This window comes from Arachis hypogaea, chromosome 15 (genome assembly GCF_003086295.3).
Source record: "Arachis hypogaea cultivar Tifrunner chromosome 15, arahy.Tifrunner.gnm2.J5K5, whole genome shotgun sequence".
Lineage (NCBI taxonomy): Eukaryota > Viridiplantae > Streptophyta > Magnoliopsida > Fabales > Fabaceae > Arachis > Arachis hypogaea.
In genome coordinates this window covers 39202104-39212838 of record NC_092050.1, presented here as the reverse complement: position 1 = coordinate 39212838, position 10735 = coordinate 39202104, and positions in this window count along the sequence as shown.

Sequence of the window (10735 nt, the reverse complement as noted above, 5' to 3'; positions counted from 1 at the left end):
TTGATTTGAGGTATAATTATTGTGGAGGTTGTTGTGATAATGAGATATTTTGTGTTAAAAGCCTAGGATTTGTGAACTATGATTCTTAGTTGGATTTTGGTTGTTGGATTTGAATATTGCATGAGTTTAATTGTTGATCTGAGGTAGATTTATTGTGGTGATTGTTATGATGATGAGGAAGGGTATGTTGAATTGAAAAGAATGCAGGTTTGGACCCGAAAAGGGTGGCAAAGTCCGAGTTTTAGAGGTGATGCTGCCGAAACTTTATAAAAAATTAGAGATTTTTATTTAGATGATTATTTAAAAGAGATTTAGATTTAAAGGTTATATGGTTTGATTTTGAGTTATTAAGAAAATGAGTATGTTTTAAGTTTGAAGTTTGATTCTTAGCAAAGAATGATTTATGTTTTGAATTGGAACTATTGATGGACGGAATGAGAGGTGTGATAATGAAGGATAAGGATTGAATATGTTTAATGTATGATGATGAATGAGATGCAATTGAGAACGATGTGGATGTTGATAAATTATAATTGAATTAATTATATGGCTTATGAATTTGAATAATCTGAGATACGAGATTCCCTGGATTAAGTGTCGTGGCTTGCCACCACGTGTACCAAGTTGAAAACTCGATACTCTGTTGACCCTACGATGTAAGTGTGACCGGGCACTATATAAATTCCTGGGAATGTTACCCCCATTGAGCAATATTGATTATTTGAAAAAAATCTATGCATAGACTCTTGGGGATGCACGTCGGGGGACAGTCTAAGGACAATTCAGACTTGTCGGGTTGGCTGGATAACCGACAGATGAGCCTCATCAGCCATAGGACAGGCATGCATCATATACATATTACTTGAATTACTTGCTTGTGCTCTAATTGGGTGTGTCTATCTGTATTTGCCATGCTAAATGTGTATTTGTTACCTGCAGTAGTTGTATCCTTCTTGTGTTTGCCTTTATCTGTCTATTTGTCTTTGAAAATGCATGATGGAGTTGGAGGTATGGAGGAATGGCAGTATAGGACTTAGATTTAAAGTTAAGTTAAGTTAGGATTAAATATTTTTAGGAAACCACCTTTTATGGCTTCTATTTAATAATTTAAGCTCTATAATCTGAGTGTCGGCGTTCTAGGATTGCCTCTGGCATTCCCAGGACCTTATATATTATGTGTGTGGCACCTTTACCATACTGAGAACCTCCGATTCTCATTCCATACTATGTTGTTGTTTTTCAGATGCAGGTCGGGAGCCATCTCGTTAGGCGTCTGGACTCTTAAAGCGGAGGGGTTACTGGATAGTATTGTTGTATAGTTTTGTTGTACAGTGATGTATATATATGTACTTAGCTTTCTCTCCGCATAACTTGTCCTTTTTGATCCTCTTAGAGGTTTATGGAGAGGCAGGATTGTGTGTATGTACTTTTGGGTTTTGGATATGTATGTATATATGTGTAAATATTCTCCGGCCAGTCTTGACTTCGCAGGCTGAGTTAGGATCTTGTTATTTTGTATCTTTGGCACTCTATTCCTACTTCTCTTATCTTATGTTTGACAGTTACAGTTTTCTTAGCATGCAAGTTAACTCGTTCCTTGAGCGTTGCGCTTTTATCTCGCGATTTTTATTTCCCCTATCCTTCAAGGCTCCTAGCATATTATAACTCTTCTGCTATTATATGTACTCATTTTATTTTAGAGGTCGTAATACCACATCACTTCTATTTTACGACTTAAGCGTAAAGCTTTGTGTGGTAGGGTGTTACATGACTTTTGACATGTTTAGTTGTGGATATATTTAGAATATGTTGTTATTGTTATCTTTAGAAATGGATGTTTATTATTGATACAGGAAGATAATATTCATGTTGGTGAGACTCTAAGAATAGAGGAGACTTTGTCTGTTTTTCTAAAGACTTGGTTGATTGGTGATGTGTGGAAAACGATCCAACACAAAACTCACCGGCAAGTGGACTGGATCGCATCAAGTAACAATAACTCACATGAGTGAGGTCGATCCCACAGGGATTGAAGGATTGAGCAATTTTAGTTTAGTGGTTGATTTAGTCAAGCGAATCAAGTATTGGTTGAGTGATTTGTACTTGACAGAAACTAAATTGCTTGAAATGTAAAGGGAGAGGGGTAAATTGCAGGAAATTAAAGAGCAAAAAAAGTAAATAAGCTGAATCTTAAAGAACAAGTAAATTAAATTGCAGAAACTTAGATTGCAAGAAATGTAAATGACTGAATCTTAAAGTGCAAGAAATGTAAACTTGCTTGAATTGTAAAAGGGATTGGGAGTTGGGATTTGCAGAATTTAAACAAGAGGAAGTAAATTGCAACAAAACAGAAGAGCAAAAGATGAATTGAATTGAAACAGATCTCAAACAGAGAGGTAAAATGCTTTGAGAAGTAAACAGAAAGGGTGCTTAATTTGCAGCAAAATAAAAGATGGTTGAAGATCTCAGGGGTGAAAGAGACTAGATAACAGGTCTAGATCTCAAATCCTTCCTTGATCCAACAAGATTAATTGCAAGAGAAATGAAGAAAAGTAAAAATGCAGAAAGTGTAGAAGAAGAATAAGAGAAGATGCAGTAAATAGAAATTCAAAGTCAATTATGCAGTAAAAGTAAACAAGAGATCTCAAGGTGAGATTAAAACAGAATTTCTTCAATTCTTCACCCAAGATCAAAAGAAAGAAAAGTAAAGAGTGCTCAAGCAAGAACCAAGAAGAAGAGAGATCAATTCTCCTTCTCAATTCTCTAAGATCTAAATTCAAAATAAAAGCTCAAAATGAAAAGTCCAAAGTAAAATCTCCAAGTGTGAAAAAGGTTAAAGGTTCAAAAAAGTCCTAATTACATTAAACTAGCTCCTATTTATACACTTTCTAATTTGGATCTAAGAATTTGGATGGGCTCTAAAATTTGGTGAAGAAATGAATTAATTTGGATTTTTAGTGAATTTTTGGCCCATGGTGCACCTCCCAAGGAAGAGTTCGGCTCTTGGCAAGAGCTTTGGCCAAGAGCTTTGGTTCCCTTTTCTTCCAATGTGTTGCGCACGGTCCCTTGTGACAAGAGAACAAAGCTCTTTGCAAGAGCTTGAAAGCTCTTGGCAAGAGCTTCAGTTGTCCTTGAGGTCCTTGGTTCAAATCTTGGGTGGAGCACTTGTGGAGCAAATTTTCTTGGCACAAGAGAAGCCCCCAAAGTCTTGCTTCTTTGAGGTCCCTGGTTCAAGCCTTGGTGAAGGAAAACAAGCTAATTTTCCTTGGCAAATAAGTGGCGCATAAGGCCTTGCTTCCTTGAGGGACTTGGTTCGAACCTTGGTGAGTGAAAACAAGCAAATTTTGGCTTATTTTCCTTGTGAAGTAGCTGGCTCCCCTCCTCTTGGTCATGGGTTCAAGTCTTGGTGAGTGCATTAGTGAGCTTTTCTTCCTTGATTTTCTTCATGGCATGCACGAAAAAGCTCTTTGGCAAGAGCTTCAAAGCTCTTTGCCAAGAGCTTGGCTCTTGATTCCTTCTTCATATGTTCTTGATAAAGCTCTTTGGCAAGAGCTTCAAAGCTCTTTGCCAAGAGCTTGGCTCTTGATTCTTTGAAGGAAAGCTCTCCACAAGAGCTTTAAAGCTCTTGGCAAGAGCTTTGTGCCCTTGTTTCTTGAATGCACTTATGCTTTTCCTTCCTTAAGCCACGCTTCCTTTTCTTGTGCCACGCTTTCTTTCTTTGCTTAGATCATGCTCCTTAGGCTACGCTTTTCTTATTTTTTTTTTCTTTTCTTCTCCTTCAAGTAATCAAAACAACCAATCAAAGTATCACCAAATTCACAAGGTTTATAAATCAATAAAATTCAATTAAATTTAGCTTAAACCTCATGATTTAGCCTCAATTAATTGGTGGTCGTTTGATTCAAAGAAACCATGCATTTCCATTCCAAATTACTTACTTAGAATGCAAGAAAGTGCATAAAACCAAATAAAAACAAAGAAAAAGGCTAGTAAAACTAGGCTAAGATGACTTGTCATCACAACACCAAACTTAAAACTTGCTTGTCCCCAAGCAAGCACTTAAACATAAGATAAGATAGAATGAAATAGATAAGTATGCATGTCCTTATTAGGCAAAGAGTTGAATTTGGTTTATGGGGTTTTATGCAGATCAAGAATAGCTCATTTATTACTTGCTGTCAAAACAAACAATGCTCCCTCAAGGGTTCACCAAGGTTGCTGCTACAATGTCTTACTTTTTAATCATTTCCCTTGTTAGCTTTTCTTCTTTCTTTTGCTTAAAGAGCTTATTATTTATTAAAGGCTTGGTGGCAAATGTTGCAGTGGCCTTTGGCTTATTTTCACTCAACATTTTTTTCACCACAGACACATGGCTCATTCTTTTTCTTCCTAGGATCATTGATGCCCAGCATCTCTTTGGATCACTAAATGTTTTGTAGCTAGGTTGCTCTTTATTGTGGACTTTCAGTTGGCAATCCCAAATCAGTTGATCTAAGTTGCCAAGTTTTAAAATACTCCTTAGAACCTACTTGTCCAAGCATATCCTAGTACACAAACACCACAGGCATATGTCCTAGGGTCCAAGCTATTGGTGTCTAGCCTTATTGTTTGTTTCTTTGCCAACTTTTGGCTTTTCTTCTTTCTTTTTCTTTCTGTTTTGGTTTATTTTCAAGGGGCTTTCATTAATTAAAGGATCATAGCAGCAAACTGGCTTAAGCTTCAAGTAACAAGTCATTCTTCAGCATTTATTCTATGAGCTATCAATTGAATCAAACACACACCACCACTAATTTTTCATTCTAACTTTTGCAACATTGAACACTACTTTTCTAAATCAAGCATCTCTCTTTTATTCAGATAGCATGGGGAACAAAACAAAGTATTCAAGCTGATGAATGATGACATTTATTATGCAGATGATCAAAAATTATGCAGATAGCTTTCTTCAGCATGTACTTCCACTTGCAACTAAATGATCATTCCAGCCAGATATAAAGGAGTCTCTGAATTAAACCATTACATATCAACAAGAATCAAGTATAGATACAACCTGTGGGTTGCAGCTTCTCATTCTTCCTTCTGTTTTCTCCTTTTGAATCATAATGCAAGTGTTCTTTGAATTTGTCAGCTATATTCCTGCATAATCCTCAAAAAGTGGCTTGCTTCTCAAGCCCTTAAGATATCCGGTTAATTTGCAAAGTTTATGTGTGGGCTCTTGGACTTACTTTGGTGTGTGAACACCAAACTTAGTTCCTTGTCAAGATTTCTCATGCAACAATTTATATGTGAACTCTTTTTCTTTTTCAAAAGAAATAAACTAATGAATTGGAAACAGCAAAATAGTTAACTAGTTTATCTAAATGCATGAAGCTAGCTTTGTGTAGGGGGTGAGAATGTGTTTTATAATGGGACTTTGGTGGAACACCAAACTTAGAATTCTTCATTCTCCCTTATATTGTTTTGGTGTGCAACACCAAACTTAGCTTCTTGCAGAATAAATAAAGCTAATTAACCTTTTTATTAAATAGCTATGAAAAGAAAACTACCTCAGGTTGGGTTGCCTCCCAACAAGCGCTCTTTTATTGTCATTAGCTTGACATTCTCTGTGTTTGTTCAGTTCAGGTACTGAACTTCCTTTTCCTTGTCCCATTGTCCTCCTAAATAAGGCTTTGCTCTATGTCCATTTGCTGTGAAGTGGCTCTGTGTGGCTTCATCTAGCAGCTCAAGACTTCCATAAGGAAAGACTTTTGTTACTAGATACGGACCTGTCCATTTGGACTTGAGCTTGCCAGGGAAGATCTTGAGCCTTGAGTTATACAGGAGCACTTGCTGTCCTGGCTTGAACTCTTTCTTTGAGATCTTCTTGTCATGCCACCTCTTAGCTCTCTCCTTGTATATCTTAGCATTCTCGTAAGCTTCTAGTCTAAACTCATCCAATTCATTTAGTTGTAGTAGCCTCTTTTCTCCTGCTGCTCAGGTTGGGTTGCCTCCCAACAAGCGCTCTTTTATTGTCATTAGCTTGACATTCTCTGTGTTTGTTCAGTTCAGGTACTGAACTTCCTTTTCCTTGTCCCATTGTCCTCCTAAATAAGGCTTTGCTCTATGTCCATTTGCTGTGAAGTGGCTCTGTGTGGCTTCATCTAGCAGCTCAAGACTTCCATAAGGAAAGACTTTTGTTACTAGATACGGACCTGTCCATTTGGACTTGAGCTTGCCAGGGAAGATCTTGAGCCTTGAGTTATACAGGAGCACTTGCTGTCCTGGCTTGAACTCTTTCTTTGAGATCTTCTTGTCATGCCACCTCTTAGCTCTCTCCTTGTATAACTTAGCATTCTCATAAGCTTCTAGTCTAAACTCATCCAATTCATTTAGTTGTAGCAGCCTCTTTTCTCCTGCTGCTTGAGAATCAAGGTTGAGAAGTTTAGTGGCCCAAAAAGCTTTATGTTCAAGCTCCACAGGGAGGTGACAAGATTTTCCATATAATAGCTGAAATGGGGACTTTCCAATGGAAGTTTTGAAAGCTGTCCTGTATGCCCAGAGTGCATCTTTTAACTTCCTGGCCCAATCTTTCCTTGTGTTTCCCACTGTTTTTTCTAAAATTCTCTTCAACTCTCTGTTTGCTAATTCAGCCTGGCCATTAGTCTGAGGATGGTATGGTGTTGCTACTTTATGGATTACTCCATATTTGTGGAGGAGTTTCTCCATTTGCTTGTTGCAGAAATGACCACCACCATCACTGACAAGACCCTTGGGCACTCCATATCTAGTGAAGATATGCTTCTTAAGGAATTGAAGGACAATTTGTGCATCACAAGTGGTTGTGGCTATGGCTTCCACCCATTTTGAGACATACTCCACTGCTACCAAGATGTATCTGAAAGAATAAGAAGGGGGAAAAGGTCCCATGAAATCAATGCCCCATAGGTCAAATAGCTCAACTTCCAAGATGAAATTCTGAGGCATCTCATTCCTTTTTGTTAATCTTCCAACTCTTTGGCATTCATTGCATTGGTGAACAAACTCTCTGGCATCCTTGAAGATAGTTGGCCAATAAAAACCGCTTTGTAATACCTTTGCAGCTGTTCTCTCTGGTCCAAAGTGCCCACCGTATGCTGAACCATGACAATGCCACAATATGTCCCTCATTTCATTTTCATGAACACACGTCCTAATCATTCCATCAGAGCACCTTTTGAATAAAAATGGTTCATCCCACAAGAACTTCCTCGCTTCATTGAGCAGCTTCTTCACTTGTTGCTTAGAACATTCTTGAGGTATCTTCCTTCCCACTTTATAATTTGCTATGTCAGCAAACCAGGGTGTTTGTTGAACTTGGAACAGGTGCTCATCAGGGAAGTTCTCGTTTACTTGTTGTGGCCTGTCTTGACATGCTTCTTGTGGTACTCTTGATAAATGATCCGCCACTTGATTTTCACTTCCCTTCCTATCTCTGACTTCAATATCAAACTCTTGAAGTAGCAGCACCCACCTAATAAGCCTTGGCTTTGAATCCTGTTTAGACATTAAATACTTGAGAGCAGCATGGTCAGTGTACACTATAACTTTGGAGCCAATCAAGTATTGTCTAAACTTATCAAATGCATAAACAATCGCCAAAAGTTCTTTCTCAGTGGTTGTATAATTTTTCTGTGTTTCATTTAACACTTTGCTGGCATAATATATGACATGGTGCAGCTTGTCTTTCTTTTGTCCCAGCACAGCACCAATAGCAAGGTCACTTGCATCACACATAAGTTCAAAAGGTAAGTTCCAATCAGGGGGTGTGATGATTGGTGCTGTGATGAGTTTTCTCTTTAAGGTTTCAAACGCATGCTTACAGTTGTCATCAAAGATAAAAGGGTTGTCAATCACTAGCAAATTGCTCAATGGCTTTGCTATTTTTGAGAAATCTTTGATGAACCTTCTGTAGAAACCAGCATGCCCAAGAAAACTCCTTACTGCTTTCACATTAACGGGTATAGGAAGTTTTTCAATAATTTCTATTTTGGCTTTATCAACTTCTATACCCTTGCATGACACCTTATGCCCAAGAACTATCCCTTCAGGAACCATGAAATGGCATTTTTCCCAGTTTAAGATCAAGTTAATTTCTTGGCATCTTTTCAAAACAAGAGTTAAATGATGCAAATAGGTGTTAAATGAATTTCCAAAGACAGAAAAATCATCCATGAATACTTCCAAAAATTTTTCAACCATATCTGAGAAAATGGAAAGCATACACCTCTGAAATGTGGTTGGGGCGTTGCACAGCCCAAAGGGCATCCTCCTGTATGCGAAAACTCCAAATAGACATGTGAAGGCAGTTTTCTCTTGATCTTTAGGGTCCACCACGATTTGATTGTAACCAGAATACCCATCTAAGAAACAATAATAGGCATGGCCAGCTAATCTTTCCAGCATCTGATCAATAAATGGGAGAGGGAAATGGTATTTCCTTGTGGCATCATTCAATCTTCTATAGTCTATGCACATCCTCCACCTAGTCACTGTCCTAGTAGGGATCAACTCATTCTTCTCATTGGTGATGACCGTCATTCCTCCCTTTTTTGGTACAACTTGAACCGGGCTTACCCATGAGCTATCAGAGATTGGGAAGATTATTCCAACATTCCACAACTTCATGACTTCTTTTTGAACTACCTCCTTCATGGCTGGGTTGAGCCTTCTTTGGGGTTGGACCACAGGCTTTGATTCTTCTTCCAGTAAAATTTTATGCATACAAATGGCTGGGCTAATACCTTTGATATCGTCAATTGTCCACCCCAAGGCTGCTTTGTGAGCTTTCAACACTTCAATCAGCTTTGTTTCTTCTTCCATATTCAAGGAGGAGTTAATGATTACTGGTAGGGTCTCTTCTTCTCCTAGGAACACATATTTGAGGTGAGGGGAAAGAGGTTTCAATTCCTGTTTTGGCTTCTCTTTCTCCTTGTCTTCACTAGAGATTTCTACCACCTCTTCTTCCTGTTGCTCATGACAAGTGGCTTCTAACATTTCCTCCACTAGACTTTCTATCTTGTCCACCTTCATGTAATTTTCTTGTTCAGGAGGGTGTTGTATTGATTTGAAGACATTGATGACCATTTGCTCATTATGTACTCTAAAAATCATCTCTCCCTTCTCTACATCAATAACGACTCTGGCTGTGGCTAAAAATGGCCTTCCCAAGATGATTGAGTTGTTTCCTTCTTCCTCTGTATCTAGAATCACGAAGTCTGCTGGGAAGATAAACTCTCCAACCTTCACTAACAGGTTTTCCACAATGCCATTGGGTGTCTTGATTGATCTGTCAGCCATCACTAAAGACATCCTAGTAGGTTTGAGTTCCTCTATGGCAAGCTTTCTCATCATTGATAATGGCATCAGATTGATGCTAGCACCAAGGTCACAGAGAGCTTTGTCTAAGGTCATTTTGCCTATGGTACATGAAACTACAAAGCTCCCTGGATCTTTAAGCTTTGGTGGGATAACTCCTTGAATCACAGCACTACATTCTTCAGTGAGAAGTATTGTTTCCTTCTCTTGCCAGCTCCTCTTCTTGTTGATGAGTTCTTTTAAGAACTTTGCATACAGGGGCATTTGCTCAAGTGCTTCGGCTAAGGGAATATTGATTTCCAACTTCTTGAAGATTTCAAGGAATTTTGGGAAGTGTTGGTCCTTAGTCTCTTTGCTGAACCTTTGAGGATATGGCAAAGGTGGTGTGAAGTTCACTCCCTGCCTTTGTTCCTTGGTTGGCTCTTCAATTGCTTCCTTCCCCTTCCTTGATTTTGGTGGCTGATCTTCCCTTTCTTTAGCTTGATTCTGAGTTTGCTTGCTTGCTGTCTCCTCCTTATCATTGACTTTCTCTTCTTCAGCTTGTTTCTTGTCACTTTTCTTTGGCGTCTTGGTTGCTTCTTCATTTTTCACCAGGATCTTTCCACTCCTCAGTTGTATTGCCTTGCACTCCTCTTTTGGATTAGGAATGGTGTCACTTGGTAGTGAGCTTGATGGCCTTTTGATGGCAATCTGCTTGGAGAGTTGTCCAATTTGTCTTTCCATATTTTTCATAGAGGCTTCCTGGTTCCTCAATGTCATCTCTTGATTTTTCATCATCTTTTCCATTAAGAGCTCCAAGTTGTTAATCCTTTGAGATTCTTGTGAGATTGGTTGATTGTGGGGTGTTAAGGGTTGAGGGTAAGTGTTTTGATTTGAGGTTTGATTATTGGATGGGTAATGGTTGGAGTTGGGGTAGTTATTTTGGGGTTTTCTGTAAGGGTTTTGGTTAGTTTGCTGCTGGTTGTGGTTTTGGTTGTTTCTTGAAGTGTTTTGATTTGAATTTCTCTACCATGGTTGTTGATTCTGGTTGTGATTGTCTCCCCACCTAAGGTTTGGGTGGTTCTTCCAAGAAGGGTTGTAAGTATCACCATAGACTTCATTTGGCCCAGAATTTTGATTGTGCATGTACTGGACTTGTTCTTGCTGTTGCTCCTCTTGAGTTTCTTCATTTTGCCCCCCTGTGGATGATGGTTGGCTTGTGTTAACTGCTGCAACTTGGAGGCTATCAATCCTCTTGGCCATTTGCTCAAATTGTTGTTGAATTTACTGCTGCATCATCTTGTTTTGAGCCAAGATTGAGTCCACTCCTTCCAACTCCATCACTCCTTTCCTTTGTGATGGTTGGCGTTGCCTTTGGTGAGCAAAGAAATATTAATTGTTGGTCACCATATCAATGAGATTT